At 35.0% G+C, this 27,806-nt stretch overlaps 2 long non-coding RNA genes across 3 annotated transcripts in view; both read right to left on the reverse strand.

The window, feature by feature from the left end:
* Positions 1 to 2,327: 2,327 nt before the first annotated feature.
* LOC120107150 overlaps positions 2,328 to 27,806 on the reverse strand; it is a 31,294-nt gene continuing 5,815 nt past the window's right edge. The window contains exons 2-5 of one of the 2 annotated variants that reach the window (XR_005509078.1): positions 26,767 to 26,955; positions 25,642 to 25,850; positions 24,687 to 24,766; positions 2,328 to 2,975 (exon numbers count right to left, since the gene is read on the reverse strand). This is a non-coding gene — a long non-coding RNA (uncharacterized LOC120107150). Of the gene's footprint in view, positions 2,976 to 22,451; positions 23,103 to 24,686; positions 24,767 to 25,641; positions 25,851 to 26,766; positions 26,956 to 27,806 lie in introns of those variants that run through there. The other variant, XR_005509077.1, reaches the window with a different exon arrangement.
* Positions 5,306 to 14,193, reverse strand: LOC120107151. The gene is made up of 3 exons (XR_005509079.1): positions 14,002 to 14,193; positions 7,329 to 7,517; positions 5,306 to 5,713 (listed from the first exon to the last, which is right to left on the reverse strand). It is a non-coding gene; the product is annotated as an uncharacterized LOC120107151 (long non-coding RNA).

Genomic DNA, 27,806 nt, shown 5'->3' on the forward strand with positions numbered 1-27,806 from the left:
GGCAGAGGTGGTGGTGGCGTCGGTTGCAGGCTCCGGTGGAGGGCCAGAGGCGGCGCTGCAGGGAGGCCTCCGGGGAATCTGATGGAAAGAGGTGGTTGCGGCAGGGAGAGGCACAGTGGAACTGCTCGGCCACAGGGGAGCTTCCTTTTTTTTTTTTTGTGTGAAGCTGACAGAGGGAAGGAGAGGAACCGAGAGAAGCTCGGTGAATCAGGGTTGATCCCTTTGTCCCCTTTGTCCTCTTTTTTTTTTTTTTTTAACAAACTGACAGAGGGAAAGGTCCTGTTCTCCTTGAAGCACCGTGAGAACCAATGGGAAAGGAAGGCTGTTGTTGGATCGGGGCTTTGGCAGCAGGGGCAAAACCAGCCTTGCTCTGATACCAAGTTGATGCCGGACCAATTTTAAAATGAAAGCAGGAGAAGAGGAGAGGAGAAGGAGGAAGAAGAAGAGGAGAAGGAGAAGGAAGGAGAAGAGAAGAAGAGGGAAACGTGGGGAAAGAAATTCTTTAATTCTGCATTAAAACCCTAATCAGCTTACAAGTTCCCTTTAAATAGGGCCCCATAAGAACAATTAAAATAAACCCCTTACATAAAATAATTCCCCACAAATAAGCCCTAAAATGAAAATAAGCCCAGAATAAAATAAACCACAAATAAATCCCTAAACACAAATAAACCCAGAAATAACAATAAGCAAATATGTAAATAAAATGGGGACCTAGCTGATGTCCCCATCATCCTGAAGAACAAGAGCAACTATTTAATGATATATGGAGTTTGTGCTCCTTCAGATGAAGTCCCTTCATCATCTGAACTCCCAAAGGAAGGTCATTTACAAGAATAGAAAGTGAAACAATTTTTTGTACAAATATACTTTAAATCTTTTTTCCCAACTCGAGTGTCTGAAACAAAGTTACTAATATTTTCAGGTGATATTATAGCTAACAGTGAAGTTACGACCTAAATAAGAAAAAAGAAAAATACAGCTTTTGTGCCCGAGATTGTTACCTTTTGGCCCGCCTGCATTTCTTTATGGAGAGGAGGCAAAAGTTGTTCCATTGGCTTAAGTACCAGAAGCATGAGGTTATCTGTTTGGCTAAAAATACTAGCAACTTGGATACTATATTTAGTGCACTCAACTCTAGTAATTGTGTGAGGACCCAGCATGTTTAGTTCCACATCGGTTATTTGCTAGATAAATCTTAGATACTCAGATCTTAAATAGGAAAAGTATGTGAGGACCTATACGAGCGTTTGTTTAGTCCCATATTGATTATTCGTTGCAGAGATCTTGTGCAGAATTGACTGTTGAAGAACCCAAAAAATACTTTCTGGTGAGGCCCTAGATTGCTACAGATTGACTGTTGAGGAAGCACGAGTCTCATTCTTGTGCAGGATTAAAAATGTAGCACTCCATTGAAAATGAAGGCCCTCTGCTGGTTGGTAATCCAAGACAAGATTCCAACCAGAAAAATTCTTCTTCAGGGAAATTAAAATGAATAAGCAATCCTTTCCGTATGTTTTGTGACTAGAGGTGGGCATTGGGCCGAGCCGCCCATGGCCCGGCACGAAGCGGGCCGTGCCAGACACGGCCGGCTTGCTACAGTAACGGGCCGTGCTAGGCACGGCTCATAAAAGAGGGCCAAGCTGGGTTAAGGATTTCTGGCCCGCGGGCCGAGCCCGGCACGGCCCATAAGGGCCTGGGCTGGCACGATTCGTGGGCCAAGCACGGCATGGCCCGTTACAATTTTTTTCCAAAATACCCCTCAAATTAACCGTTTTATGGCTGTTGGAAGAGGTAAAATGGATAAAAAGCCACAAAACATCCGCCACCCCACGGGCCTAGGGCCGTGCCGGGCTTAGCCTTTAGGTTAAGCGGACTGTGCCAGGCACGACCCGTTTGGTCTGTGGCCCGGTCCGGCCCGATGCCCATTTCTATTTGTGACTCACAGGCTGACTTTGTCATATTTTTATTTCATGCCCTCGCCTGTCAGAAGCTTTTGGGTTTCAGAGGCCAGTAGAGCTCCGAAATTTTAGGCGAAGAGGTCAAAGGAAGAAGCTGCACTACTGCAACCGTTATGCTGAAGATGTGAAGAGCACACGATTTCTTTGAAGAAGGGGGCATTTTGGATTAAGTTGCTCTACGCAGAATGTGGCTGCGTCTCTCTCTCTCTCTCTCTCTCTCTGCCTCTCTACCTTCCTATGTTGCAGAAGATATGAAGAGAATAGAATTTCTTTGCTAAGAAGGTGCAGTTTGTGATTAAATTGCTCTATGAAGAATGTGGCTTCCTCTATCTCAACTTATCTATCTACACAAATAGGAAACATGGATTAAATGACGAGCTGCTAATTTTAGGAAAAAACTATATACATTTTGCTTTGCACAACATTACATCAGAGAAGTACAGAAAAAAAATACCAATTCACCATTACGTGGGAGAAGTATCGTTGGTTATGTTCTTGCTTTGCACAACAAGAACAACAATTAACGCTGAACCAAGAGCACAGTCAGCAGCTAACATGTTACGCAGCAGGATTATCTGAAGTTACTTCAAGAGAATTCTGTGGAAAAGTTAATTGTGGCTCTCTCGGCAAGTGACGTCAGTTCTCGTTTCAGTTGGAGTGCATTTTCTTTCATGCTTGATTCAAGAAGATACTTGACGCTCATTCCAGCAATGATTATTGAAGGTCTTCTGTTAGAGTGACCAACAACAACCTGGCCATATCCCGTGAATTTGGCCGGGAGCAAAACCAATGATCAACTGGAGCCGATCTTTGTTGTGAAGAATAGAACACCTATTTGAGTATTGATCTGCTGCAAAATGTTTGACTGGATTATAACTTTTCATATGGAGATTAGTGGGGATGGAATGCTTGATCTCTGAACTGCTGTTGTTTGATGAAGAGCCAGCAATAAGATTGCCTTCGCATCTTTCGAATTTTCAATGATATTCACAACATACTTTTATAATTTGAATCCTGAAAAGTCAAGTAGCAATAATTTTAGTCACAAATAAAGAAAAAGCTAAATATGCATAATCTTAAACGACTCCTGTACATAAATCCCAAGCATAAACGTGAGAGAAAAAATTAAGACTATTACTGTCCAGTAGAAGTGTATCATCAAAGCATGATATAAAAGCTGATTCAGAACTGTCTCTCTCAAAATACAGAATAGATTTTAGGTAACCTTTTTATTATTTTTATTCAGGCAGAATGAGTACTATAATACTAAGCAGTGATACAAAGAAGAGTAACATGAGATGCTTGGATAAACCCGAGGATATCCTTAACGAACTACTTTTAAAAGCTTCCAGTAGTAGCATGCATTGAAAAGAAGTAAATGTACAAATCGGCGGAACCAGTACCGGGCACCATACCGGTTGCCTAGCGGGACAAGTTGGTATGGACCCGCATCGGGCCCGTACCTATACAGTAGAGGAGACGGGGAAGAGGAAGAATGGAGAGGAAAAGAGAGAAGGCGGAGAGAGGGAAGGAGGCCAGTAGAGGCCGGCGCTGGTACGGGTGGCGGAGGCCGCGGTCGGACCCCTGTTTCGTTCATGAATCCTTCTAAAAATCGTTTATAAATGCAAGTGAACCATACAAAGTCTTTTAGGCCAATAACTGATCAGAGCACTTCTATAGAAGTCTACCTATAAGCTAGTAACCATTCAAACACGGTAGACTGAACCTAAAATTTTTTAGAAATGTAAATCACATAAAGTAGAAGCACTCGATTAACATTTTAATCTGTATATGTTACCATTACCCATCCCAATGAAGAAAAGCAACCAATCTGACTTCCATACCAGTCAAGGATGGAAAGTGAGTATTCGAGTACCCAGATGAGGGCACCAAAACAGATGCATAAGACCAAAATCAAGCTTATGTCAATGAACAAATACACAGCAAAATCTAGTGAATATATTTTTTATATATAGGTCAATACAGGTCATCTCACTCAAGATATCTAGAATATAAATTTTTTATTGGATGCTTGTTACTTTCCCAGGACTAATTTTCCTACTACATTTATTATATGATAACAATTCAATTTGGTGACTCCTAATATATTCTACTATGAAATTCAGGTCCAGAGTAATAGCAATTAAATAGTTAGGCCCATAAAAACATTATGTACTTCTATTCTAATAAACAAATGCAGCAAAAATTGGCAACTGTTGATCAATTATGGTTCCTTAAACCAATAAACACTTAATGAAAATCAGAGACTGCCGTGGAAAGTATTAATGCAGTACCAGCAGAAGAAGTTTCACTCGGTACAGCTTTCCATCTTATTAAGCATTTGCATCCATGTACGAACATTTTCCTTCAGTCTTATTCTTTATAACATCTAAAACTAGATGAGAAAGAAACTCTGCTAGATAAGGATGCATTCTTTTAAAGCAGTGCAGCTTACTATCATAATTAGTGCTAAAGAGCTAGTTACATTTTAGAAATTCCGTGGTGATAGGAACTGACTATATTATATAATTTCCATGATTTTGATGAATTGAACATTGTAAAGAGGGAATAGAACGCAAATGTGGTCACCTATGAATCATCCATGCTATACTTTTAAGCATCCGATGTGGTATTCCTTGCCACACAAGCACTAAGACACATGCTGATAACTGCATAAGTCATATGAAACACAATTCCAATTCATATAGTTATATTTATATTTGATAATAACAAAGATGCATTTGATAAACACTATAAAAGTGTACAGACCAAATATTAACTCAACAAATTCTTCCCACCTGCAATATATGAAAACGGCCAACAAAATATGTATTGTTTATCAAATTCATATTTCAAAAAAAGAGAGAAAAATTTAGGTGCCATTTGGCATCACTTTCCTTTTTAAGATTCAAGAATAGAAAAAGTGAATATTATGTTTCTCTCATTTTGCTAATTTTAAAAATATAAATATATTTGATATAATTAATTATATTTTAAAGGTAGCGATGGTGTTGGTGGTTGATATGATGGATGTGAAGTGGAGGCGGCGATGATGGTGGTGTTGTTATGATAGAGACGAGGCAGTGATAGTGGCATTGGCAGCAACAAAGGTGGTGGTAAGGGCACCAATGTGTAGTAGGTGACAACCATGGCACTGATGGTGTAGTGCAGATGTTGATAGTAGTGATTATGACAGAGAAAATAGTGGCGGTGGAGGTGCCGTGATGTGGCAGAGATGGCGATGAAGACAGGTAAGATGTAGCAGCGACAGTGGCAGTCATTATAGAGAGGGTGTTGATGGCGGTGGTTTTAAAGACATGAATTTTATTTTTTCAGAAATAATGAAAGTGACTTTTAAAAATAGAAAATAAAAGACAAGAAATAAAATCAATGGCAAATAGGACCTCAGTGAAAGCTTTAAGTGCTTTAATATGACTGTCAAGCATGGATGTGTATAAAAAAAAAAGGCTCAAGCGACTTGATTACATATTTTAGGGACTTCAAGGCTAGAATAATTTCATACACAAAATGATCATGACCAACCTGCAATGCACACCACAAACATTAGTCTCATGCGCTTTGACAAGTTGGATGCATCAAGTAAGCATCTGCACAACAGAACGACTCCAGAAACCTTCCCAACAATAACTGGGTCTGTGATCATGTCCCATTGACCTCTCCCTAAATCCCTCCTTTACATGACATAAAAGGGGCACAGCCAAGACTTTGGAATGCTTGACAATCTGCAAATTCTGTTAGAAAAGGGACTTCTATTACGATAGCAGACACAACAATCATAAGAATTCATTCATCAACAGATTTGGATGAAAATGCATTTAATGCCACAAAATGGGCATTAAGAGTAACTGATGTATTAGCATATTAAAATGTTCTCCATCCATTAAGAAAAGGCATGGTTCATACACGCTTTATGTATGGCAGAGAAGAAAAGAAATAAATTACCTCCTCAAAATAGGTTTAAATATATCATATTTTCAGAAGGGTAATTTATGGGCATGATCAAATTCTAATTATTCTTGAAATTATTGAAACATATCATTACATGAAAAAAAATGAACTTTGACACAACAAAAAATAAATTGGACCAAAAGAATATGAGTAAGAGTGTTGATGGAGACCAAGAACATACTAACTTGATCCGAAACCAACATGAGGTATAGGATTTGGGTCTTAAAAAATGTACCAATATTGGATTGGGTTTAGGTCTCAAAATCATAATTAAAGCCTTACTGGCTTGGTATTGAATTTAGAACCCAAACCCAAAAATTAGAAACCTAACTAGATACATATGTATGTATATATGTGTATATATGTATATGTATATATGTGTGTATGTATATATATATATATATATATATATATATATATATATATATATGTATATATGTGTGTATATGTATATATATATATATGTATATATATATCTATAGATGTATGCATGCATGTAAGTGTATAGATACGTATATATATCTATAGATGTATGTATATATATATATATATATATAGATGTATGTGTATATATATATATATATATATATATATATATATATATAGATGTATGTGTATATATATATATATATATATATATATATATATATATATATATATATATATATAGATGTATGTATATATATATATATATGTATATATATAGATGTATGTATGTATATATATAGATGTATGTATGTATATATATAGATGTATGTATATAGATGTATGTATATAGATGTATGTATATAGATGTATGTATATAGATGTATGTATATAGATGTATGTATATAGATGTATGTATATAGATGTATGTATGTATATAGATGTATGTATATAGATGTATGTATATATATAGATGTATGTATATAGATGTATGTATATATATAGATGTATGTATGTATGTATATATATAGATGTATGTACATATAGATGTATGTACATATATATAGTTGTATGTATATATATATATAGATGTATGTATATATATATAGATGTATGTATATATATATATAGATGTATGTATATATATATATATAGATGTATGTATATATATATATATATAGATGTATGTATATATATATATATAGATGTATGTATATATATATATATAGATGTATGTATATATATATATATATAGATGTATGTATATATATATATATATAGATGTATGTATGTATTATAACAATTTTTAAATTATAAACATCAAATAGTAACCCACTTTATTCCGGTGGATTCTTATCCATGGCTTATGAATTTGACTACTAGATATCAAACATGCAAAGCTAGCAATAAAATCCTTTTTCAAATTCTTAAGATATAGTAGAAGGAAAATAAGTTCTATGCTAATTGCCAAACCTTGCTACTTGAAAAATTGGTGCATAGGGATCGGACTCTGAGCTTTAAATATGCATCCGATTGAAGGGTGCCACCAATAAAATCTGGGGGTCTACCTCTCCATATCTTAGCCCTAGAATTTTGATCGACATTTGCAACAAGACCGCAAGATTCCAAGTATTCCTCGTGCATAATGTTTTAATGTGTACCCTAAAAATAGAATAGAGGAAATATAGTTAGAACGAAAGAAAGATAAGTCATCAGAAGAAGACATGAAAGAAGACCCAAAACTACAGCAATGATTTTTAAAAACCTCTCCATCGGACTCCATTATCAAAAAGAAATTAATACCATAACGCATAGTATCAATATGGCATAATAACATGAAAAGGTTCTTCCAGAAGCTTTCCACAGTGGCATTGTGTGAGAATTAAGGTAATAAATAAACTTATAATAGTCTATCAATAATTCTTTGCCATACAAAACTGACATTTAGTTTAAAACAAAGCAATTGTGGTAACTACCAGCCATTTTATGGAAAAAATTGGAGATTCAATGTTCTCGATTTTCCTAAATTAAATGATCACTATTATTAACAAGTTTTTAGTAACATGCACATATTCAATACGATATAATATATATAGCAGTATGTAAGCGAAATAACCTAGAAGCACCATGAACCACAACATTTCCCATTAGTATGCTGCTGCAAAAAGGGGAAAGTTATGGTTCACAATGCCTTCTGGCAATTAATGCCCAAACATCAGTTTTATACGACACGTCTCGGTAATTGTTATTTTACAGAAAAGGAAGGTCAAACTATATAAAAAAAATAATGAAAAATCAAGGCTCTCAAGCAAGAGTTTTCCCCTGACAACTCAATCTCCTTTAGAAGAAAATCTTGGGCAAAAAGGTGATATTTGTAGATTCTGTAGTACAAAAACTTCTTCCTACTACATCAGGCTACTATTTATAAGAAAAGTTAAAATCAGTAAAACAAGCATAACATATTTCCCCAACAGATCATACTTCTAATTTTCAAATAAAAGACAGTACCAACCATGCACATATATGAGCATGACATATATCTTGCAATTAAATGCATAATAAATAGGCATGTTGGTCATCAATCCTGGCATATAAAAATAATATTGCTGGAATTTGTCAACCAAACAACCAAATATCACGCTAGTACGTACTCCAGCCAAATGACAATTTTTGCACTACCAAGGCAGCTTTAATAATTTTGGTTCACAGGATTTGGATTTCTTTACTCCAGCTTTGTAATTTTAATTGACATGAGTTGGATTTTTTACAATTCTCAACCAAATCTACTGTTAGCATACCTGAAAGTCTCAAACCATGAAAACTGCCAAAGTGGAAACTATAAATCAAATCAGGACCAAAACCAAAACTAAGTTTTTCGGATCTTATCAGAGGATGCTTTCTTGATAAACATAGAGATCCCAAGCTAGAATAATGCCATTGATCTAGTCTTCCCATTAGCTTTCATGATCCACTAAAATCTACTTGTACATTGCACTCATGAATTCATCCTTAGTTTCACTGAAATCTACTCGTACATTCTATTCATGAATTCATCCTTAGTTTAAGTTTCAATCGATGCAATTTTACTTTTAGAGGTTTCTATTTCTGTTACATTTGTTCTTTTGTCTTTGGGAGTCAATATTTCATCCAGACCTCTTACGGTCATTTTATGTTTTGAAAGGATTAACTCTAAGATTTAGGTTGTTTGATGGATCGATAACAAGGCTTGGGTCTATTTTACGGTGCCACCATGTGGATTAAGTGTTTATTCTAAGTTGTAGGAAGCCCCCGACTTATTCATGTCAACTAGGGAAAGACTAGCACTAAATTAAGAAGCCTACAAATTTTAGGTGCCTAATAGATAAAAAAGGAAAGGAGGAGGAGAAAAAAGAGAGAGATGGAAAGAAGGCAAAACAAAGAAAAAAGAACACAAAAGGGAAAGATAAAGGGTCATAGCTCCTTGCCAACCAGACATCTCCATTGTTTGCTCTTCTTTCATTTATTATCTATGTCTAGTACTACTCACAAAGTTATGAGCAAGTCCTGGCCTCCAAGGAGTATTTCTATACTAGTTTTGGTTTCTAAAATGGAGACTGAAAATGGTTTCATCAGAAGATAATAAATGCTCAAATCCTTCTTCTCTAATTTTCTTCAATGAAGGCTTGTCCCATATGTAAATTTAATCTCTCTAAAGTGTGATTCATCCCTACACAGATTGCAAAACCCGAATTGTATTGCATCATGTTTAAATAAAATGAAGAGGCAGTGCAGGAGGCTTCTATAGCTACAGTGCTTAGGAAGGGTCATACGTACAAAGCCCTGGGAGGTTGTTTCTATAGTTCAAATATATGAAACCTCGGTTGCAATGCAGTCACCTTACCATTACGCCAAGGTTTGCCCTCTCATGTTTAAATAAAATAATGGATTTTAAGATTTTACATCCCGCAATTATGTAATCAACATTATTGAAAGACAATGGTTGTTTTTGCGTCTCACCTTAGAATGAATGTGCCAGTAACCTAACAATGCATACATCTAAAAAAAATTTGCATATTAAAGTTCCACAAATAGTATATGGTACGAAAGAAAAATTATAAGACTGTCTTACTTAGTCACTAGTAGTACATCATTTTTTGTCCTAAATTAGGGCTGAAAGTAGGTAAGATAGATCACAGAATATACCTCAATCCAAATATATATCCAGATTTAAGTGTTTTTTTCTAGATCTAAATCTGGATATCCGACTACATATAAACCTTTAAAAATTAAATACTCCTATTCTATTATTCAAACAAAACTCCTTGGTGCCCCTTCTCTAGAGGCTCCATTCGTGCACCCCCAATTTTCTGTTCCAAAAATAGCTTTTTGCATATTTGTGCCTCCCAACTTGTCTGTTTTCCAACAATCCATCTCTCATGCTACAATAGCTTAGAATATACGGCTGTGAACCATTAAATCAAGGGTTCAAACTTTTGTCCTAATATTAATTATTTATCACCTTTATAACTTTTTAAGAAAACACATACACAAGCATCACACCTCCCACATACTAGTTATAAGATAAAATGAGATAATCCAAATCTTATTCTTGTCTCTTCCAAACTTCTGCCAGCTGCACTACCTTAGTAATCAAAATCTTCTACTAGGATAAATCATCTACTTCAGATTTTTCTCAAAATCTCAAAAGTGCACTAGATTCCTAAGCGATTCCTTACTAAAAGTGTTAATGAGGAATGTTTGGTGCCCCTATTTCCTTTTAAAACATTCTTCTTGCAAAAGAAAACGCCGAAATCTAGATTTTCTAGCTTCACTTTACAATGCTTTTTTGGCTTTTCTATTTATAGAAGCATTTCTAAGTATTATTACCATAAATTTATTTTTCTAGGAAGTACTTTTCTGGTTTAAAAGTTGCAAAAGGATTTTTTTAGCAATAACCAATGTGCCCCAAAAAGTCCACTTCCCCATGCTTGCACCTACTTCTAGTTCTAGCAGCTAAGTTCCACGCGCAAGCTCCAAGACCTTCATTTGACTCTTTTACCTCCATTCGCAGTACAAATATTGTTTCCACTGGAGCTAGATGTGATGTGAGGACTTTGAGATACATGCACAAATGATGTGGGCACGGTTTTGGCATGACATGCAAAAGCAATCAACTATCATGCATTAATCCCAAAACAAGTCTTGCACTGCACATCATTCTATATTTTAACCCTACTATTTAAACAATACCTTTTGTCTTTTTCAGCAATCGGCTACACATCATGATTTACATTCATTACTAATCATCCATGACACCATGCCTTGGTTCAGTTTTAAACCATCGAGTTTCATTTCATAAAGATTACTGAGTTTGTTTCTTAAATGTTGCTGAGTTGATACATAGATTTCTCATGTCATAGTTACTTACATTTGAAGATGGTATTAACCTTCAAGGCCACATCGATCCCATGAGTGTATTTTTTTTCTCCAGATTTTATTTGCATAGAGCTTTTCATCACAGGCTAATTTAACACTAAAATGCTAATGAAGCAGTGAATAAGGCTCTTTAGTTCCTTGAAGTTTCTTCACTAATAACCATTTCATATTTAGATTTCTTTAAACAAGGATATGACTAGCATCCCATTCATATCCACATCCATATTGAACAAATATGTCCATTTATAATAAGTATGAATACAAATTTTAGCATCAAATTGACACCATACCCCTATCTGATATCCACTGAATAAAGTGGAAATGGGATGAGTATCGTGATATTTTCAATCTATGTTAGCTGATCCTGCACATTGCATATATTTCAGTTATTTATTTTATCTAAGACATCAAATGATTATCTATACAAAAAGAAATTTTGGTCTTTGAGCATCTAGTTTGCCGCATCCACTAATTGCATATCATTTACTATGAATGTGTGCCTTATATAAATTTATCTTTCCACAGACCCAACCTAAATCAATCCAAATGTTGTTATTACATTATCAGTTTGTCATAACCATTGGTCATAATCATCATCCATCAATGCATGCATTTCATAAATTGTTGTTCGTAACAGGACAAAATATAGCAGGTGCAGCATTAATTGCATGCATGTAAAACTTCAAGCTTGAATACAAGACTTATTATCAAACAACTCTTTAAATTACCAAGTTAGGACTTGACAAGAGCAGCAGATGAACTATTTTCTCTCCAAAATAATCCATGCAAGAGGTCAAGGTACCTCATAGTGCATATATATTATGCAAGTGCATATGCAGGTTCTAATGCAAGTATTTTAAAAATACTAGCAATCAGATGTTTGTAATGCATGTTTGAGGGAAAGAAAAGGAGGTTGGAAGACCACATACATTTTAAGTCGAACAAGAGACTCAGAGAGAGAGAGTCCGATTAGCTTGGGAATTGAATCAAAGAATCTCATCTGTGTAAAGCAAGATATAGAGTCCACATCTATTTGGAAGCTTTGCGAGAGGGGTCCAATTTGATAGGGAAAGGAGCAAAGAGAGCATATGCATGTGATAGCATACAGAGAATGAGCGAGATAATCAATGAAGATAAGTGGGAGGATTTCTTGGTATAAAAAAATGATAGATTAAATCAAGAAAGAACATTTCATGATTTCAAGATTTTCATTTTCGTATATGGTATGGATGAAGATAAGTAGAATTCATAAAGTTAGATAAAGATAAGTCGGAATTATGAAATAACTATGTAAAATTTTAGAAAGAATAAGAAAAAAATCTATATGTTTCCAAGCTTATTTAAGGGCCTACTTTAGTACATATGATGTATTAATCTAAAAAGGAAGCAATATTCCCTATGAACTACGCTCAAATTTCAGGTAAACTAACACAATGAGCAAATTTACAAACTGTCAAATTACGAATCAAAAAAGCAAGTAAGAAGGATGACTAAAGTTTTTTAAAAGTGCTATACAAATACAACAAAATCTTAAGTATCCTTTATATAGTTTATGTTGCCCATCACAAATGGGACCTAAGATGAATATACGCACTAGATGTAACAATTTTTTCACCTTCTAATACTGAAATGCCACAAGGATGTTTGACAATAAATACAAGATAAAACTCCGTTATTGAATTTTCATATTAGTGCAAGAACTTCATGTGCATGAAGGTGTTAGAGCAAAAGGCTAATGACAAGGGCTCAATTAAAATGACTTTCATTTTCCATGGATATAAGAATATTGGTTCCGAGTATCCATGACTTCTACAGTAGTTTTGGAATCCCATGCTTTAGAAGGTACAAAAGCAGCAACTAATTTATGAGAATGTGATAAAAACTCAAAACATAGATGTCGAGGACATACCAATCCATTGATTCCTCAAAATCAATTAATTGAAACCTAGAGGACTCGAACTGCAAATTGGGTGTCTTTTTGTATGATCTGATCCATATAGACCTATCCAAAGAATTTCTAGGCAACTAGAACTTAGTCTAAGTTTTGACTACTTTCTGCAGGTTCATAGAGAATAAAACTGTCCAAACCATGAACCACTTCAGAAAATAGGCATTCACAAATATCAAATTATTATTTTGTCTCATAATTCAATTAGCAATAACAATCAATCAACTTCTTCCATTTGTAATGATTTGTGAAAAGATCAAGATTATTTATAAGCCAACATAGATTCTTAATTTGTAACTCGATATGAGTTAATTCTTTACTTTCAGCAAGAAGCAGTTTGGCTATTTCCAAGAAACTATTAGAAATTTCCATCAAAAGCTACCATACGAAATGATGTTATTATTAAGCCTTATTTATTTCATCAAAAACTCTCCAAAACCAAGCCTAATCTTCGAAAAGCATTGGCATAATGGTAGTCTGGATTAATATCAACTTTTGATCATTATACATGGGTTATGCTGGTGTTGGGAGAGAGACGATAGAAAGCCCATTTGCCACCTTTTCTCTCCAAATTTTGCGTAGTAAACCATAACAGTCAACAGTCATGATGTCGAACTTTTGGCATCCGTTCTCACACCACTTCGGTATCCAATAAAATTTGTTAAAAAGATAGCACTGATTTCATATTTCAAATCATAAAAATAGTTACATATGATGGAATAAACAGATCTGGCAGAGAATCATATAAAATAACTCATCTTGGCGGAAAAAGAATATCCAAACCTGACGCGTAGGAGAGAACTGAGCCGATCTAACTCCTCATTATGCTTCTCCTCCCACGGTTTTGAAACGGATCGTTATTTTCTGGATCTAGAAACGATAGAGGAATCTCGTTTTCTTCGCAGGAGATTTCGACACCCTTAGAAACCCTAGGTTGCCTTCTTTTGCGGGCCTGCGGCGCGTGCCTTCGGACGCCCAGGCGGTCTATAAATTAATGCTTTATCCCCTAACGGCGGCTACCCCGTTACCGTTATTGTCCGTAATAATGCTTAGAATAGAACGACTGTTATTTACCCAGTGAGCCCTTGGACCACAAATTCACTGGAAGAAAAAGTCCCACCTTCAAGCTTTCTCAAGATGAACTCCCATAATAGTATGTCTGATGAAGGAGAAAGAAAAAGCGTTAGATTTATAATCAGAGATACTAACTCCAAATTGGTTGCAGTGGAGGTAGTCATTTTTATAGCACTTCTACCCGTAAAGCCAAGCTCAGAGTTGCTTGAGAGGGGATCATCCACATACGTCTCCCTTTGAGAATAGGTCGAATTCACTAGAAGATGACTCGATGACTATGCTTGGGTGGATCTAGAGCCACGCTAGGGCAGACGATGAGTACCTGTTGATGCAGAACATTCGTAAGGGACCGTGTGGCCTCCCAAGTCATTCATGCTTAACGAGAGATGAATAAGGCAGCTGATTGGATGATCTTGTATGTTACGCAGCACTCTAGTGGCTGATTTTGTGATAACTACGAGTCTACTCCACCCTCTCTTCATCACTTTTTTTTTTTTCTGATTTTATTGGATGTAGTTATACTACAACAGTATGGTATATCCAACTCACAAAAAAAAACCCTGTTATAACAGTTATTATAACATAGAAATAACGACTGAATTACAACATTATTTTCAAGGATACAATTTTTTACCGGTTTGTAATTTTTTCGAGCTTTTTTTTTGAGATATTTTGAGATTAGTTATCTTAAAGTTAGTAGGAGAATTTATAACATTTACAATATAAATTTATTATTAGGGCAAAATAACTGATAAATAAAGCATGAATGAAATAGTGACCAAATTGTACTTCCTTCGATTTGTAAGATTAATCTTATTCTCTAACAAAGTAGATACATGTCTTGTTAGAACTAATGTCATTAATTTGTTATCATTAAACAATTAGGTTCAACTAGTAAATTTGTCATTATACATTAATCGTTAATTAACTAAACAACATGTTACTTGTAATTAGTGATCCTATATCAATTGTATACAATAATTATTGTTTATGGAAATATTGTTAGCTACCTATTTTATATAGTATTATTGGATATATTAAATATTTACTATTATGTATTTAGTATAGTACTAATGGATGCCCAAACTATGTTTTATTTAACTTTATAATTTAAATAGTTAACATTGCCTTGAGAGATGGAATTTGTGATAAATTATACATATACTCGAATAACACTCGTTTCGTTTCACTAAAGAGTAACAAACTTGTACGTATAGGGATTATTGTCATCCCTTCATACAATGCATGGTACATTTGTTTTCTCACAATTCAATAAATTTCAAACATCCTCATGTATCGACTAATAAAAAATCAACACTCATCAGGGCATGAATATAATAATACAATTAAATATGAGATGCTCTTGGATAAATGATAATTGTTGGTTTTATACTCTTAATACAGTAACAAAATTCATAGAGCCAAGGTGAGAAACCAAAAGAGAAGCAAAGCCATGATCTCTATTTAAGGGAAAGTTGCACGTAGCACAACCATAGAGAATTAGTTATTTGTCGAAGCATAAAAGGACCATAATTCAATACATTATTATTGAAAGACCAAGATATGATAACCTCAAGCAAGGCATTTGTATAGAAATTTTGTCTTTGCTAAGGATATGCTTCACAGTCTAACTGGTGGAGTTTATTCATCTTTTTCATCATTTCTTTCAACACTTGATCAAAGTATCTATAGAAAAGGAATGGGCATTTTCAAAGCATCTTCAAAAAAGGATGTGAAAAACTACTCACATATTACTTGTATGAAAAAATAAACACATTGATTAATATATTTTAAGCAATAAGTGAATGACATACTTACTTCAACCCAACTCCTAGGTGAAAATAAACAATGATCAAAATTAATTAATCAACATAAAATTCAACCAGTCCATCTGACAAGCATAAGTAGTAATTAAGTACAACATCAGAGTTTAATAATAATTACACGAGCATAAATAGAATATATGAGACCATCTCAATAATCATGCTTAACCCCAAAGGAAAATTATTTTCATGAGAACTCTAAATAATTCTAGAGCCCAAAGATGGTTGGTCCAATTATACCTTTAAGACAATGATGGTCTGCCTTGGTCATATTGAGTGTTGCTATACTGAGATCTGATTAGTAAAATCTACCTAAGGTATATATCATCCAAAGGTTCAATAATAGAATTTTTGCTAACTATTTGGTATTTCAGGATCCTATCCAACCATATCTCCTGTAAGATCATTACTTTGCAATGCCATATCTTGTAATTGTTGATGTGTTCTAGTTCTTGAGATCCAAGAATACCTCCATCTTTAGAATTTTATGGTTATTCATCTATTCTACACCAACACATAATGGTTCACATGAATAGGATTCATATGTTTTATTTTCCTCCTCACTTACAACATGATTTTGAAGCCCTAGATGAGTATTATATTGCTCAAAAGCTAGATCATTTAATTGTTTATATTTTATTTAATTCCTTCTATTAGTATGAATTTGGTTGAACGTGCTCCAGCTTTGCTCAACCACACGAGTTAAGAGTTTGCTTAAAATCCTAATAGTTACTTTATGCATAGCCTCCAAATTCCCTCCATGGCCATTCTATTATTTTCTTGTGATTTAAACTACATAGTCAAAATGATAGATATGATGATACATTATGTTACTCAATGTTAAAAGTAAATAAAACTACTGGCATAGCACCATTAAGAATTGTGAGTTTTCTATTATGCTAATGTTGTCTTTTGAAATCCTTAAACTAGTATACATACGATAAAATTATTATTGCTATGTAAAATACTAAAAAATAAATAAATATATCAACATTAAAATCACTTGCAAAATTGCTTTAGATGATTCATCTAAGTCCTGTTATATATTTTTGTTACACAATGTACAAATTTCATGTGCGTGTTTACAACGCTAAAATATTTTGCCATTAGATAGCTACTAGCCAAATGTATGGGATTTAACTTATGTTTTATGGCATGAAGATCAAAATGCATTTGATATGATTTTATAATTTTCCAAACCTCCTCATACTTTTCCTTTCTTACGCAGTGACATTGTAATCACTTGTTTTTATTTGGCAAGAGCCTCATAATTATGGCTAGTTGTAGGCTTAATGAAATGTTTGCTAATAGCTAGTGTATTCTTTGCCTTCTAAAAAGATTTTGCTCATCATAGGTTTTTTAGTGTTTACATTACATCCTACCTAATAACGACATCCAAGGATGAATGAGTATGTGGCCATGTGGCAACACATGGTTAAAGCAAAACTGAGGGCTATTGAACCAAACATTGAGAGTTGATAGATGAGTGATCTATTACCTCGGAAGCTGAAACATTGACACAATTTCATCCAAGGAATAGATTGAGTAAGCTGAGGAATAGCTCAACATAATTATACTGCATGAAACTTGTAAGTTGAATGGAAGAAACGTCGATTAGGATGGGTCATATAGCTGTTAAGGACACAGATTGAACAAAGACTAATTATTTCTAGATTGATGTTGATCAGGTATTCTGACCTGCGAAAATTTGCCCATCAAGCTAACAGAGGGATCATGATACAGTACAGACTATGGATAGTTACTAGAACATATAAGTAGGGAGCAGTTGGGTCCAGTTATTGTATTGATCTAAAAAATTGATTTTGATGATTAAAAAATAATTGAGAATGTTACTGATGCTTATATATTTTGGAGTAGTTTAATTTATTTTTCACGAAACTTTTAGAAGTTTGAACATTTGGAGAAGCATGGAGCAGCTCAAAAGATCAAAATCTCAAGGTTGGAGAGAAGTTCGAAGTTGTTCGGAGGATTCTGTAGCATAGGAGCCAACTCTAGTTTACCAAGAGTCGATTCTTGAATGCCTACATGTCAAAATAGAGGATTTAAATCTTTTGAGCATCAAGAGTTGACACCAATTGCTAGGAGTCGACCCCCAGTGGGTTGACTCTGGGAGTTGATTGGCACTTGAGAGTTGTTTGACATAGGCTACGAGTAGTTGACCCGTGATGTGCCATAGGCGAGAGATTAAAAGCTATTTTTTTGTGGTTCCTTTAGGAGTCGACTGAAGAGTCGACCCCTGTATTGAGATAGCTTCAGAAGTTGGCCTTGGGGTCGATCCTTCTATTCTGCCAGGTCTAGCTAGTTTTTAGCACGAACAAATCATGTTAAATGTATTCCAACCACTCTCCAACGATCTTCAACAGCTAGAATATAGTCTTCATTATCTTTACTTTATACAAGAGCTTACAAAATTAAAAGAAACGTGAAGAGATTAAACATATTGAAAAAAAAAAGGGCCTCATATATTGAAGAGCATTCAATACAAGCATAACCACCACTTTAAGAGTATTGATTAAAGCTTTCCATCTGAAGTGCATAGCAAAGAGAGCTTCTCCCAGCAAATCAAATAGGATTTTATTGGTTTTACTTCTATTTATTAAGGAGTATTTATCATAATTGTTTTTTTATTTCATCTCTTTGTATTTGTGGATGACAAGTTTTAGGTATAATGAAACTTGAGGAAAGGTTGATCCAAATCTTGAAACAAAGTGCATTGATCTTGCTCACACCTAGAAAAATGAGTGACTAGCTTAGGCAAGGCAGGGTTCTTGGTTGGTGACATCCAACGTTTGTAATAATTTATGGACGATTATTGGATTGAAATTCTCAAGAAGAAATCTTGTGGAGTGGATGCAGGTGTTGGGTTTGGCACCGAACCACTATAAACTTCTTATGTTTGTGGTGCCCTAATTGTTTGTCTTGGTGCATTTTATTCTTGTCTTTGTATATTTATATTGTTGAAAGCTAATTTTTTGCTGTACATAATCTGTAAAATTTTTGGAAGTTCTAATTCGCGCCCCTCTCTTGGGTTGCTTCGCTGGAAAATATACTAAAACCATAAAAAAGAAGTGGGGATCGAGTTTTGATAGTTGTCAGCAGAAGGAGTGAATGGTTATCTAACGTAGTGTATAAATATTTGAATATAATTCTTGCAAAAAGACCCTTTTAGCTAATCAAACGCCAATCATTTATCATTATTTGTCTTCACATTTACCTTTCTTTACTAGTGTTATTTACCTTGCTTTATCTTAGTTATCCGTAGCTTGTGGTTCTTAGTCTATCAGCGTAACCTAGCTACGTCCTCCTCTTTCAAGAAGGTGGTACCTTGGTAGTGAAAGTTCTTAAAGCTCAAGGCGATAGGATACATATTACCACCCTTACTTCTTTCTTGTTTTAAACACTAGTAGCATGCCTGCACGATTGCAGGACCCAGATAGAGATGCTCGTGCTCTTCCACCTGACAAAAAGGATTAGCCAACATGTCTTTTCTAGGACAACTAATGGGAATGTACAAGTACCTACTGAGATGCCACTCGAAGAAGAAATGATGCTCAGTCGCCATGAATGCCAAAATGTCCACTTTGCCATACCATTGAAAAACCTTAGAGTTCCCATGCTAGGCCAAATCGACAAGGCCCTTAAGCTCAACAAGAAATTGAATTTCATAGCAATTTGACTAGCTCTGCTCCTTGGGATCCTAATTTTGAAGGTCATGTTCCTCAGTCGGAAATGATTTATCTGACATCCAATCTTTAGCAAAATGTAGTCTTGCAATTCAAGTTCTATAAGGATGAGAGCTAGTAGGATTTAGTAGAAGCTTTTACATGCTAGTGGCCTCTATTTCAAGGCCATTGGTGGAGCAACATGAGGCAGCCTTAGCATTGATGGTGAAGTAAGTCTAGAGGCTTGTCTCCTTGATTTCGAGCAAGTAACAAGCACCATAACATGCTTTAGCATATCCCATGAGGAACTTGGCTGATCACACCTCTATAAATCAATCCATATATCTCTATACTATGGAAGTGTTAAGATCCTTGAAAAGCCTGACCTTCAAAATTTCATGGCCCACTAGAAGGGCAAGGCTGAATACTACCCTCGTAAGTCCTCAGGATCCAAAGGCCGAGGTGAAGGAGAGATTACTTTGCAAATTGATGCATGACTAGATGATCAGACTAAACATGCAATCATTGATATTTGGGTCAATATTAAATTGACATTCAAGCCCAAGTTAGGCTTTAGCCACCCTGAACCACGGATAGCCATCTGGAAAAATATTAGTGGAATCATCCCGATATAGATTCCAACTATAAGAGTCGATCGTTTTCTAGTGGAAAAGGATGGGAAGCAGCAAACCTATCACCCTATCATATAGCCTGCCCTTGTTCCAAGGGCTAGAGGGTAACCATCCTAGGGGGTACGACAATGCTCTCCTTAGGATGTTAGATTTATACGCCGAGGGCAACCTTGTGTTGATTTTCATTGGAAAAAGTTTTGTTTGGCTTGGAAATCAGTCATTGTTTCTATTAAGGATCCTCAAGCCATATAGATGAAATTTTTCGTACTTGCATTCTTGGAGGACTTGAATGGGGGCCCCAAGATTAGTCCAAAAGTGGGATTTTGAATAAAGTATGCAGTAATAATGATTGGCAATCAACCAAAATAGTTTAATCTAATTACGTAGAATTTTTGGCCAAGTGGCTGAGACCAATGATAGATCTTATGTCAACCACAATTCTATGAAGGTAAAATAGATGAGAGACTCAAAGGCCTCTTATAATACTCTTGATCTTGTTCAACTTGTCTTAAAGCTGCTCCGATATTTTCTTAGACACATCTACCCTAATAAGGAGATCAGGGAGCTTCATCTTGCAGTTCTCCAGCTGTCTATGAGCTGGGTACACTAATCATAAATCTTGAAGAACTAGAGCAACTATTTAATTATACATGGAGTTTGTGCTCGTTCAGATGAAGCCCCTTCATCATCTGAACTCCCAAAGGAAGCTGATTTACAAGAATAGAAAGTGAAACAATTTTTGTACAAATATACTTTAAATTTTGTTTCCCAACTCGAGTGTTAGGAACAAAGTTAGTAATATTTTCAGGTGATATTATAGCTATCAGTGAAGTTACAGCCTAAATAAGAAAAAAGAAAAAAGAAAAATATAGCTTTTGTGCCCGAGATTGTTACCTTTTGGCCCGCCTGCATTTCTTTATGGAGAGGAGGCAGAAGTTGTTTCGTTGGCTTAAGTACCAGAAGGATGAGATTATCTGTTTAGTTAAAAATATCAGCAACTTGGATACGATATTTAGTACACTCAACTCTAGTAATTGTGTGAGGACCTAGCATATTTAGTCCCACATTGGTTATTCGTTAGAAAAATTTTGGATATTTATAGAGAACTAAGGAACCCAAAATATACCTTTCGACTATCCATTTTAGGTAAGGTCCTGAATTATTACAAATGATATCAGAACGGATCCAGCCCATGGCCCATGTGAACTAGAGGACACTGCAGCATGATTTCATTGAGGTTGACCACATGCCGATTGTGGTGTTTGTGATTCGATTTAAATGGGTCTAGACCTTTAGCTTGACGAGGATATCAGGTCTTAAATAGGAGAAATATGTGAGGACCCATGCGAGCGTGTGTTTAGTCCACATCGATTATTCAACGGAAAGATCTTGGATACTTATACAAAACTAAAAAATCCAAAAAATACCTTCTGGTGAAATCCTAAATTATTATAGATTGACTGTTGAGGAAGTACGAGTTTCATTCTTGTGCAGGATTAAAAATGTAGCACTCCATTGAAAATGAGGGCCTTTGTAGGTTAGCAATCCAAGACAATATTCCAACCAGAAAAATTCTTCTACAGAGAAATTGAAATGAATTAGCAATCCTTCCTGTACGTTTTGTGACTCACAGGTTGAGACTTGTCATATTTTCATTTCAGGCCCTCAATTGTCAGAAGCTTTTGGGTTTTTCGGACGCCAGTCAAGGTCTATTGGATCTTGTTGGAATTCTTCTAGAGCACCAAAATTTTAGGCGAAATAAGAGGACAAAGGAAGAAGTTGCAGTACTGCAACTGTCATGCTGAAGATGTAGAGAGCGCACAATTTCTTTGAAGAAGGGATTAAGTTGCTCTACGAAGAATGTGGCTGCCCCTCTATCTACCTTCCTATGTTGCGGAAGATATAAAGAGAATAGAATTTCTTTACTAAGAAGGTGCAGTTTGTGATTAAATTGCTCTATGAAGAATGTGGCTTCCTCTCTCTATCTCTACCAATCTGTCTAAACAAATAGGAAACATGGATTAAATGACGAGCTGCTAATTTTAGGAAAAAACTATATACATTTTGCTTTGCACAACATTACATCAGAGAAGTACAGGAAAAAAAATACCAATTCACCATTACGTGGGAGAAGTATCGTTGTTTATGTTCTTGCTTTGTGCAACAAGAACAAACATTAACGCTGAACCAAGAGCACAGTCAGCAGCTAACATGTTACACAGCAGGATTATCTAAAGTTACCTAAAGAGAATTCTGTGGAAAAGTTAATTGTAGCTCTCTCTCGGCAAATGATGTCAGTTCTCATTTCAGTTGGAGTGCATTTTCTTTCATGCTTGATTCAAGAAGATACTTGACGCTCATTCCAGCAATGACCATTGAAGGTCTTCTGTTAGAGTGACCAACAACAACCTGGTCATATCAGGTGAATTTGGCCGGGAGCAAAACCAATGATCAGGTGGAGCCGATCATTGGTATGAAGAATAGAACACCTATTTGAGTATTGATCTGCCGCAAAATGCTTGACTAGATTATAACTTTTCATATGGAGATTAGTGGGGATGGAATGCTTGATCTCTGAACTGCTGTTGTTTGATGAAGAGCCAGCAATAAGATTGCCTTCGCATCTTTCGAATTTTCAATGATATTCACTACATACTTTTATAATTTGAAACCTGAAAAATCAAGTAGCAATAATTTTAGTCACAAATAAAGAAAAAAGCTAAATATGCATAATCTTAAACGACTCCTCTACATAAATCCCAAGCATAAACAAGAGAGAAAAATTAAGACTATTACTGTCTGGTAGAAGTGTATCATCAAAGCGTGATATTAAAGCCGATTCAGAACTCTCCCTCTCAAAATACATCATAGATTTTAGGTAACCTTTTTATTATTTTTATTCAGGCAGAATGAGTACTATAATACTAAGCAGTGATACAAAGAAGAGTAACATAAGATGCTTGGATAAACCCGAGGATATCCTTAGTGAACTACTTTTAAAAGCTTCCAGTGGTAGCATGCATTGAAAAGAAGTAAATGTACAAATCAGCATCGGCGGGACCAGTATCGGGCACCATACCGGTTGCCTAGCGGGACAAGTTGGTATGGGCCCGCGTCGGGCCCGTACCGATACAATGGAGGAGACGGGGGAGAGGGAGAACGAGAGAGGAAAAAAGAGAAGATGGAGAGAGGGAGGGAGGCCGGCAGAGGCCAGCGCTGGTGCGGGTGGCGGAGGCCGCGGTCGGACCCCAGTTTCGTTCATGAATGCTTCTAAAAATGGTTTATAAATGCAAGTAAACCATACAAAGTCCTTTAGGCCAATAACTGATCAGAGCACTTCTATAAAAGTCTACCAATAAGCTAGTAACCATTCAAACACAGTAGACTGAACCTAAAAAAATTTAGAAATGTAAATCACATAAAGTAGAAGCACAAGACTAACATTTTAATCTGTATATGTTACTATTACCCATCCCAATGAAGAAGAGCAACCAATCTGACTTCCATATCAGTCAAGGATGGAAAGTGAGTATTCGAGTACCCGAATGATGGCACCAAAATGGACGCATAAGACCTAAATCGAGCTTATGTCAATCAACAAATACACAGCAAAATCTAGTGAATATATTTTTTACATATAGGTCAATACAGGTCATCTCACTCAAGATATCTAGAATATAATTTTTTTTATTGGATGCTTGTTACTTTCCCAGGACTAATTTTCCTACTACATTTATGATATGATAACAATTCAATTTGGTGACTCCTAATATATTCTACTATGAAATTCAGGTCCAGAGTAATAGCAATTAAATAGTTAGGCCCATAAAAACATTATGTACTTCTATTCTAATAAACAAATGCAGCAAAAAATTGCAACTGTTGATCAATTATGGTTCCTTAAACCAATAAGCACTTAATGAAAATCAGAGTCTACTGTGGAAAGTATTAATGCAGTACCAGCAGAAGAAGTTTCACTCGGTACACCTTTCCATCTTATTTAGCATTTGCATCCATGTACGAACATTTTCCTTCGGTCTTATTCTTTATAACATCTAAAACTAGATGAGAAAGAAACTCTGCTAGATAAGGATGTACTCTTTTAAAGCAGTACAGCTTACTATCACAATTAGTGCTAAAGAACTAGTTACATTTTAGCAATTCCGTGGTGGTAGGAACTGACTGTATTATATAATTTTCCATGATTTTGATGAACTGAACATTGTAAAGAGGGAATAGAACGTAAATGTGGTCACCTTTGAATCATCCATGCTGTACTTTTAAGCATCCGATGTGGTATTCCTTGCCACACAAGCACTAAGATACATGCTGATAACTGCATAAGTCATATAAAACACAATTCCAATTCATATAGTTGTATTTATACTTGATAATAACAAAAATGCATCTGATAAACAATATAAAAGAGTACGGACCAAATATAAACTCAACAAATTCTTCACACCTGTAATATATGAAAATGGCCAATAAAATATGTATTGTTTATCAAATTCATATTTTTTAAAAAAAGAGAAAAACTTAGGTGCCATTTGGCATCACTTTCCTTTTCAATATTCAAGAATAGAAAAATAAATATTATGTTTCTTTTATTTTGCAAATTTTAAAAATATAAATATGTTTGATATAATTAATTATATTTTAAAGGTAGCGATGGTGTTGGTGGTTGGTATAATGGATGTGAAGTGGAGGCGGCGATTATGGTGGTGTTGTTATGATAGAGACGAAGCAGTGATGGTGGCATTGGCAGCAACAAAGGTGGTGGTAAGGGCACCAATGTGTGGTAGGTGACAACCATGTCACCGATGGTGTGGTGCAGATGTTGATAGTAGTGATTATGACAGAGATAATAGTGGTGGTGGAGGTGCTGTGATGTGGCAGAGATGGCGGTGAAGACAGGTAAGGTGTAGCAGCGACAGTGGCAGTTCATTATAGAGAGGGTGTTGATGACGGTGGTTTTAAAGACATGAATTTTATTTTTTTCAGAAATAATGAAAGTGACTTTTAAAAATAGAAAATAAAAGACAAGAAATAAAATCAATGGCAAATAGGACCTCAGTGAAAGCTTTAAGTGCTTTAATATGACTGTCAAGCATGGATGTATATAAAAAAAAAAGGCTCAAGCGACTTGATTACATATTTTAGGGACTTCAAGGCTAGAATAATTTCATACACAAAATGATCATGACCAACCTGCAATGCACACCACAAACATTAGTCTCATGCGCTTTGACAAGTTGGATGCATCAAGTAAGCATCTGCACAACAGAACGACTCCAGAAACCTTCCCAACAATAACTGGGTCTGTGATCATGTCCCATTGACCTCTTCCTAAATCCCTCCTTTACATGACATAAAAGGGGCACAGCCAAGACTTTGGAATGCTTGACAATCTGCAAATTCTGTTAGAAAAGGGACTTCTATTACGATAGCAGACACAACAATCATAAGAATTCATTCATCAACAGATTTGGATGAAAATGCATTTAATGCCACAAAATGGGCATTAAGAGTAACTGATGTATTAGCATATTAAAATGTTCTCCATCCATTAAGAAAAGGCATGGTTCATACACGCTTTATGTATGGCAGAGAAGAAAAGAAATAAATTACCTCCTCAAAATAGGTTTAAATATATCATATTTTCAGAAGGGTAATTTATGGGCATGATCAAATTCTAATTATTCTTGAAATTATTGAAACATATCATTACATGAAACAAAATGAACTTTGACACAACAAAAAATAAATTGGACCAAAAGAATATGAGTAAGAGTGTTGATGGAGACCAAGAACATGCTAACTTGATCCGAAACCAACATGAGATATAGGATTTGGGTCTTAAAAAATGCACCAATATTGGATTGGGTTTAGGTCTCAAAATCATAATTAAAGCCTTACTGGCTTGGTATTGAATTTAGAACCCAAACCCAAAAATTAGAAACCTAACTTAGATACATATGTATGAATATATATATATATATAGATGTGCATATATATATATAGATGTATGTATATATATATATATATATAGATGTATAGATGTATGTATATATATATATATAGATGTATAGATGTATGTGTGTGTGTATATATATATATAGATGTAGGTATATATATATATAGATGTATGTATGTATTATAACAATTTTTAAATTATAAACATCAAATAGTAACCCACTTTATTCCGGTGGATTCTTATCCATGGCTTATGAATTTGACTACTAGACATCAAACATGCAAAGCTAGCAATAAAATCCTTTTTCAAATTCTTAAGATATAGTAGAAAGAAAATAAGTTCTATGCTAATTGCCAAACCTTGCTTCTTGAAAAATTGGTGCATAGGGATCGGACTCTGAGCTTTAAATATGCATCCAATTGAAGGGTGCCACCAATAAAATCTGGGGGTCTACCTCTCCATATTTTAGCCCTAGAATTTTGATCGACATTTGCAACAAGACCGCAAGCTTCCAAGTATTCCTCGTGCATAATGTTTTAATGTGTACCCTAAAAATAGAATAGAGGAAATATAGTTAGAACGAAAGAAAGATAAGTCATCAGAAGAAGACATGAAAGAAGACCCAAAACTACAGCAAAGATTTTAAAAAACCTCTCCATCAGACTCCATTATCTAAAAGAAATTAATAACATATTGCATAGTATCAATATGGCATAATAACATGAAAAGGTTCTTCCAGAAGCTTTCCACAGTGGCATTGTGTGAGAACTAAGGTAATAAATAAACTTATAATAGTCTATCAATAATGCTTTGCCATACAAAACTGACATTTTGTTTGAAAACAAAGCAATTGTGGTAACTACCAGCCATTTTAGGGAAAAAATTGGAGATTCAATGTTCTCGATTTTCCTAAATTAAATGATCGCTATTATTAACAAGTTTTTAGTAACATGCACAAATTCAATACGATATAATATATATAGCAGTATGTAAGCGAAATAACCTAGAAGCACCATGAACCACAACATTTCCCATTAGTATGCTGCTGCAAAAAGGGGAAAGTTATGGTTCACAATGCCTTCTGGCAATTAATGCCCAAACATCAGTTTTATACGACACGTCTCGGTAATTGTTATTTTACAGAAAAGGAAGGTCAAACTATATAAAAATAATAATGAAAAATCAAGGCTCTCAAGCAAGAGTTTTCCCCTGACAACTCAATCTCCTTTAGAAGAAAATCTTGGGCAAAAAGGTGATATTTGTAGATTCTGTAGTACAAAAACTTCTTCCTACTACATCAGGCTACTATTTATAAGAAAAGTTGAAATCGGTAAAACAAGCATAACATATTTCTCCAACAGATCATACTTCTAATTTTCAAATAAAAGACAGTACCAAC

The sequence above is a fragment of the Phoenix dactylifera genome, unplaced genomic scaffold (genome assembly GCF_009389715.1).
Source record: "Phoenix dactylifera cultivar Barhee BC4 unplaced genomic scaffold, palm_55x_up_171113_PBpolish2nd_filt_p 000776F, whole genome shotgun sequence".
Taxonomy (NCBI): Eukaryota; Viridiplantae; Streptophyta; class Magnoliopsida; order Arecales; family Arecaceae; genus Phoenix; species Phoenix dactylifera.